The following is a 7,904-nucleotide window of genomic DNA, read 5'->3' on the forward strand; positions in this document are numbered from 1 at the left end:
ATTAAAAAAAAAAAAAAAAAAAAAAAGAATCACAGTGCAGATAAACTAATCCAATCATTTTGTCAGGAATGAGCATAAAAGAAACTTATTCTAAATTAAAGATGTTATATTTAGTAACAGCATAAGCATAGAGTGACTCGGCAATAAATAAAGTTAAGTGCATTTTCATCATAAACTCTCTCACTAGATTTACCAAAGGAAAGAAACGAGATGAGACACAGAGGGGCAGGGATTAGAGTCTTTTCCAAGCCCTGAAATTAGTGGGAGAGATGGACAAGGGAGAAATACCAACTGAATAAGTTTTCATATTTAAACAAACCCCTCTGTCCCTGGTAACCATTTTGATTCCTTGCCTAACCTGGTAAGATAGCTAGAAGAGACAGACTGGTAGAGCAAGACAGGGTAGGAAGGATCCATGCCCGTGTGCTGATTAGACTAAGCCTATTACAGCAGTACAGCCAAGGAACAGTTTTGCCTCTCTCTGCCCAATTAAGGCACTTAAAATGGGATTTAGGCATCTAAATTGAGCGATGGTCTAAAAACCTCAGAAAATTCAGAGGACTGGATAACAGCACTTCATTCAGATCATCCTATACATTTCTAATATCCTATTTTCCCATCAAAATCAATGCCAGCTTTAGCAACTGATGCCAAACCAGGCAAAGTGCAATGAACAAACAAAAACAATTTCTTACATGTTAATTTGGCTTTTGCTGGATCCATTAATCCATACAATGTCCTGGCAACAGAACAGAAACAAAAATCAACCTAGTCATTTTTCATTACTACCAATCCTATCACTTTATTCCTCTGTCCTAGAAAGTTAGGACCATATTTTTAAAAATGCCTGAATGCTTCAAGATGCAGCTAGCACCCTACAAGATTTTAAAAATTCCATTAATCACCTCTCTTATTTTAATGGGAGTTAAACACTGACGTACTCTTGAAAAATCCCACTAAGCACCCATCTGCATTTTAAGCCAGACAATCTGGCTCAAAGTGGTCATACAGGGATCCTGGTTTTCTCTGTTTAAAAATCACAAATTCTCTGCTTAAAACCCTCAAAGTCTGCAGTTAAAATGAAGCATCACTATATATAGAGATAGATTGAACACAAGGTTTTACTGATATATTTACAATTTTAAAATAACTTGGAAGCCTCCCAGTGGCAAACAGAAAACCCACATCCCTGGGTATAAGCTAACTAGGAGTGACGAGACCACATTATCTAGATGCTTTCAAAGCAGAATTTTACAAACCCAAGAGTTTCTGTGCACTGGTGATGCACACGGTAAGGCAGAAACTTATCCACCCCTCCTTGGTTCCTGAACTGGCCAATCCAAAAACTTCAGTGGAAGTGGAAACAGCTCTAGGTTTGGGCCTTATATAAAAGGATACTTTCAACATTGTAATCAAAAGACTAACCTTATCACTTTTGCAACAGATCATTGTCCTTATCTATCCAAACCATTTCCCTTGTTGGTCGTAAGGCAGGCCAACCTGTGACAAGCCCTGACCAAAATAAACCTTAAAGCTCTACTCCTTCCATTTTAAATACCAGCATAAATTAATTTGACCTCAAAGGCTCTAAAGAATTGTTTTCTTTGGGATCTCTCTACTAGATGAAGCGCTAGGGTCCAATTCCTTTATTCCTATGTAATCCTGGCCTAAGTAAAATTGAGAAATTAACCTTCATTCATAAGAATTATTTTTAAAATTTTGATTTTACAGAAAACTTAAAAGAAGCCTGAAAAGACCAAAGGACACCCAACAAAAGTGATGGAATCTGGATAGAGTACCATTAGACTACAGCTCCAACAAGTGCTTGGTCAAATGAGCTTTATGGAAGTTTATCCGGGCATCAGCTCAACCTGATTCACAATTAGTTTATCATTACTAAAAGAAAAAAAATACCTGTGCCTTTTTTGTCTTTTCCCCCTATTTTAGGTGGTTTAAATAATATTTAAAAATGAAGATGTTTCAGCTTCAGTTGCAAAGTTATATTAAGGAAGAAAAGTGAATGTTAACAGACCACACTCCTTACAAAACACCAGCTTTGTAAGTGTAACTGACTCTCTAGTGGAAAAATAGTCTTGGATGACATCTCAATATAATTCCCCTTTAAAACGTTTTCTTAAAATCAATTTAAAAATGAAGGAACCATAATTAACACCAGTACACTATATATAAATATACACTGGTAGGCTAATGGAGATTTTTTGGGATGGTCAGAGGCCCTCTGCTTCTGCTGCCCAGCTCATTCATGGTGCACTGGCACAACACTTTGCTATTGTTACAGATATGTCAATTGGCACACCCAGGAAACCCAACTCAGATCAGAAAGAAGCCACTTCCAATCCTGGCTTTCTAGATTTAGGGAATACCTAGAGAATGACATGGAAAAAGAAGTGAGGTAGAGAAACTGAAATCTTGAGTATGTGATTATCTTCTGCCCACCTCAGTGCTGAGGTCAGATTTCATAGACATTAGGGGCTGGAAACGACCTTGCAAGATCATCGAGTCCAGCCTTCTTGCCATAGACAGGAATTCTGCTAGGATGAAATGATCCCAGCATGATAAGCATCCAAATTTTTTTGAATGAGTCCAAAGTAGATGCTTGCACCACCTCTGGGGAGAGTCTGTTTCAGACCCTGGACACCTGGACTGTAAAGAAGTACTTCCTTACCTCCAGTCTAAATTGGCTTTCCAGCAGTTTTTGGCTGTTAGACCTTGTTATCCCTTGGAGGGTCCTGGTAAACAACTATTCTCCCAGGTCCTGGTGCACACCCCTTATATATTTATAGGTTGCCACCAAGTCACCCCAAGCCTTCTCTTCTCCAGGCTGGAGAGTCCCATGTCCCTCAGCCTCTCCTCATAAGATTTGCTCTCTTGGCCTTTGATCATGTGGGTGGCTCTCCTTTGGACTCTCTCAAGCTTATTCACATCCCTCCTGAAGTAGGGGGCCCAAAACTGGAAACAGTACTCCAGCTGCGGCCTAAGGCCAGGTAAAGCGGAAGGATAACGTCCCTGGTTTTGCTTGAGATGCATCAGTGGATGCATGCCACAGTTTGGTTTGCCTTGCCAGCTACAGCATCACATTGGTGGTTCACGTTCATTTTGTGGTCAATCAAGACCCCAAAGTCTCTTTCAATCATGGTGCTAGTGAGCATACCACTGCCGAACCCATAAATACAATGCTGGTTTTTCCTCCCAAGGTGGAGCACCCTGTACTTCTCTACGTTGAATGCCATCAGGTTTTGGTTCACCCACTTTGCGAGCTTGTCCAGGTCAGCCTGTATCCCCAGCCTGTCCTCCAGTGTGACTGCCTTCCCTCATAGTTTAGTGTCGTCCACGAACTTTGCCAGTCCATATCTGGCACCCAAATCCAGATCATTAATGAAGATGTTGAAGAGTACTGGCCCGAGTACTGAGCCGAGGGACACCACTGGCCGCCTTGCACCACACTGATTTTCTCCCATCAACTCATACTCCTTGGGTCTGACCCTGGAGACAGTTCCCCAGCCATTAGACCAGGAAATGGTTAAGGCTGCAGTTCCCCAGCTTAACCATGAGGACATCATGGAATACCAAGTCAAAGGCTTTCTTAAATCCAGGTATATGACATCAACCTCATCTACCTCGTCTAGGCAATGCATCACCTGGTCATAGAAGGAGATGAGGTTGGTCAGCCAAGACCTTCCAGCAGCAAAGCCATGTTGGCTGGCACTCAGAAAGTTATGTTCCGTTAGCCTGTTGCTGATGGAACTTTTGATGATTTTCTCCAGGATCCTTCCAGGGATGGATGTCAGACTTATTGGCCTGTAATTCCCTGGATCTTCCTTCCTTCCTTTCTTGAAGATTGGGACCACGTTGACTCTTTTCCAGTCTTCTAATACCTCTCCCAAGTGCCACGAGTTCTCAAATATCTTCACCATAGGCCATGCTATGATGTCGGCCAGCTCCTTCAGGACTCTTGGGTGCATTCGGTGCGGGCCCACGGACTTACGGATGTCAAGCCTCTCAAGGTGTTCCCTCACTTGATCTACATCAACTGTAGGCCCATCTCCAGCCTTCTGGATGCTTTGCGTTCTGCCTGACAGGGTGATCCTCCTGTCTTGTAAAAGCCATCACAAAGATATTCTTTGCTGTTTAATAACCTTGATTATAAGCAGCAACTCTGAGACCTACAACTAAATTCATGCAGCTCCTAAATTTTTAGCCTGCCAACAAAACACGCCTGTGATTTTTACACTGTATCAGGACAGCTGACTAGCTTTTGAGAAATAATTGTTTTTGAGGATGGACAGTATTTCGCCACAAGAGTCACCTCTTTGTACATAGTTTAAACTTTTATCTTTGGAACCAACAGTGGAAGAAAAGGATATGGCAATCCACCTTATCCACAAGAAGGGACACCAGAAGCATAACACTTCAATGTTCAGATTCTTTGATAGATGCCATTCAACTAATATTACAGTTCTAGACCCTGGTCTTGATTTTTAAAGCCAGCAACAGATTGAAACCCAAACATCTCTCCATTCACCCATGCAGCTATGTTCCTCTGGAGCATACATAAGAGCCTAAGAGCCATGCTCTTGGTTAAAGTGGCTTGATTTGGCATAACTAATCTGGAAGCTCATTGCAAAAAATCTGTCCACCTTCAGGACATGTTGCAAGACCAGAGTGGGAAATGATTTGGGCTGGAAGGCCACTTAAGGACTTTCAGCGAGACGTGAGCTTTGACAGGGGGACAGGGTTAACCCAGCCTGGCCCAGCACAGCAGGGATTGCAGGGCAGGAGGGGCAATTGATCCTATCTGGCCCTGGGCCCACCTGCCCTGCACTCACTGCCAGAGGCACCAGAGCAGCCCCGCAGGTCTCCATCGAGACTGGCCGGGACCCCCAGTTGTGGGTGCAGGGCAGACGGGCCCAGTGCTGGACAGGATCAATCACTTGGTGTCGCCAGGAAATCACTTGGTGACCACAGAGAATTACTGAATGGCCACAGTGGCTTCAGATGCTCAAAGATTTAGAGAACAGCTCTGATGATATGCCTATAACCTGCAGTGTCCCAGTAACTGCCAGATGTAATTTTGCCAGCTGGCAATATCACTTGCTGTTCCAATGAAGAAATTCCTGAAGAGAACAAAGCTAGGCAAATTCCCAAAAATGTACACCTAGGCCTCAGTTCCATACATATTATGTATCAGATGGAAAAACTCATACTCTTTGCTGGTAAAAAAAAAAAAAAAATCTTGAAAAATTCAACTGTATCCTAGATCAAAGAATGCTTTGGCAGATGTCCAAAAAGTAGTAATCAATCCACCGGAGCAAAAATAGCTACTGGAATAATCTGCTATTTTAATTACATGTTGGAATTAGACTCTGAAAAATACTCTCTCCATTTAGGAATCCTGGTTTCTGGCAGACACCTACCACATGCTCCCATAAGCCCCTACACGATTTGGTGAGCAACATATTTTTCCTTTCAGCAATAACGTATAAGCATGTTCTAAAATGATATTATCTTCTTGTTTCCTTGCTAATGCAAAGCATTGCTCTATGATTTAAAATAGAAGTCAGACAGATTTCCTGTCATAAATGAGTCTTAAGTGTTCAATTTAAAAAAAAAAATCACATGTAATAGTAGAACTACAAGTCCACCAAGAACAACACATACACCATTATTTTTTCAAAGCACAGATTTTGAATGTCAGATTCAAATTCAGTAGGAATAGCTATCAACATAACTGAATTCTAAAAACTAGTTCAGCCACACATACATCAGAAGATAAAAGCACTATAATCATATAAAAACTGACATGGATAGTTTCACAAATGAAAAATAAAGTACATGGTTCTCCAAAATGTTCCAGCCCCCAAATTACCTCTTATCGTCTTCTCAGATGCATCTTACAGTTTTTTCTGATGTTAGAACAGCTCTTTAAAAGGGACCACACTATATCAACCAACAAACAAGAACCAATCTTCCAACCAAACACAGCAGACACTACAATTTTGCTGAAAGAAGGTGTTTCAACTTGCAAATTACATCTCTGAAAGTATATAAAAACTTGTTCAGAGAACATAAAGGCCACAAAAAGTAAGCATTTACTTAAAATGCAATACAAGTCCTTCTGCTAAGATTGGATCCCAAAAAGAGCTGTGAATCTATTTAAAGTTTTTAGATTTCTCTAGTAATCCCCTCCACAGATGGCTGTTATCTGGATGAAACAAAACAAATAGATTCTATGTAAATTTGAGGCCTGCTGGTAGTCATTAGCTTACATTTTTACATCTATCCTTCAAAATGTCATAAGAAGCAACTCATTTGTTTTATGTATGCAGTAACCTTGAAAATCCAAGTATTCCCTCCACCTCCACATTTCTGACAGTTGCTATTTTTGCTACAGACATTTCAATAATGTAGCTCACAATTATTACCAACTTTGTATATGTTAAAAATAATGTCAAATAATGTATTTTCATTATAGCTTTAGTGACACTACCTGTGGACAGCATGAATTCTAGAGATTTACAGACTCTATATTATAGTTTGTAGAAATTGATCCTTCTTGAGCGTTACTAGTTATATGAATCCTGGAGGGTAGCGGGTTACATTTTACCACCACTTTTCTACATTCTGCAAGTATTCTTAATTCAGGAGTTTGACAGCAAACTAACCTAGTCAACTCCAAAGTAAATTTGGAAAAGACGAGTCCTAATCTGTCCAGCCTGCAGGCCGGTATAGTCTTCACTTAGTTTATTAGTACATTACACTCTTGCCAGAAGGCTTCTAATTGTATTCATCAGTTCCACTAATTTAACAAATAAGAGCTTTATTTGTCCTGATCTGTAATACAGCTACAATCACAAAAGAAATCTGCATGTTCATATCTGTGCCAAGTCACTTACTCGTTTAACTGTTGGACAATTGCTTCACTACAGTCCTCACCCCTGCCCCACTACTTTCAAGGCACATCCTCCACTTCTTTACCAATGTTATGTGTGGAGTTACTCACGCCATGCACCTGCATTAGGCGCCACTCCATCCCCTACTGCCTTGAGCACAGGCACCACCTTTTTTTGTGGCTGGTGGGTGCTTGCAGGCATAAAAACAAAAAAAATGGCACTTTACTTTTAACTAGGACCCTTCCCGTGCCAAGCCCTGTGCATACCCAGAAAAGGCAGTGTGTTACTGCTACCTGGTCTGTAAAGACTGAATCATCTCTAGCTAAAAGCCCCACTGAAGCGCTCGATCTTTACAGACGCTGCAGAGCCAGGTTAAAGCTGCACGCTGCTTCTTCCCATAAAGCACCAGGGGTTTTGTTTGTTGGCTTTTTTTAACATCTGCAAGCTGCTCTGTAGGTGCTGAGCACCCGCTAATTTTTTTCGGCGGGTGCTTGAGCCGGAGCACCCACGGAGCTGGCGCCGGTGGTCTCGAGGATCGACCCTGCTGCCTCCTACCATTCACAGACGACTGATCTTCGTCTCGCTCCGCTGCTGCTGGAGAAATGAATCCTGCCAAGGCTGCAGCCAGCTCTGCAACTCCTCAGGTGCCACACACATCTTCCCACCAGCACCCTCCGCCAGCCGACTCTGCAACGGGCGGCCAGTTATCCTCTGTGCTGCGACCGCTTGCCTACCCGGATTAGCGCAAGCTTTCCGGCAGCCCTGCGGCACCCGGAGCTGCGGGGCTTTTCCTCCTTTCAGCTCCAGGGAAGGCGCTTGGCTGTCTCCCCCCGCGGCCCTCCCGCGCCTCCGACACCTGCCGACAGGCCCAGTTGTGCTCCGCAAGCCGAGCCCTGCCTGTTTCACAGCCCTGCTCCACCTGTCCCGCGGCCTCCGCTTCGCCGCGCATCCTCCCCCCGGGGGGGGGGGGGGCCCGGCACCCCCGGGCCCCCC

At 42.9% G+C, this 7,904-nt stretch overlaps 1 protein-coding gene across 5 annotated transcripts in view; it reads right to left on the minus strand.

Annotated features, from left to right (window-relative positions):
* The window catches only part of SSX2IP (SSX family member 2 interacting protein), a 45,053-nt gene that overhangs the window by 36,891 nt on the left and 258 nt on the right, over nt 1–7,904 (minus strand). For 2 of the 5 annotated variants that reach the window (XM_019501533.1, XM_019501532.1), the window contains exons 1-2: nt 1,578–2,782; nt 696–739 (exon numbers count right to left, since the gene is read on the minus strand). The gene's annotated coding sequence lies outside the window, so the exon portion shown is untranslated. Of the gene's footprint in view, nt 1–695; nt 740–1,577; nt 2,783–7,904 lie in introns of those variants that run through there. The other 3 variants (XM_019501530.1, XM_019501531.1, XM_019501534.1) reach the window with 3 other exon arrangements.

This window comes from Gavialis gangeticus, unplaced genomic scaffold, assembly GCF_001723915.1.
Source record: "Gavialis gangeticus isolate Ggan-Ray unplaced genomic scaffold, GavGan_comp1, whole genome shotgun sequence".
NCBI classification, from domain to species: Eukaryota; Metazoa; Chordata; order Crocodylia; family Gavialidae; genus Gavialis; species Gavialis gangeticus.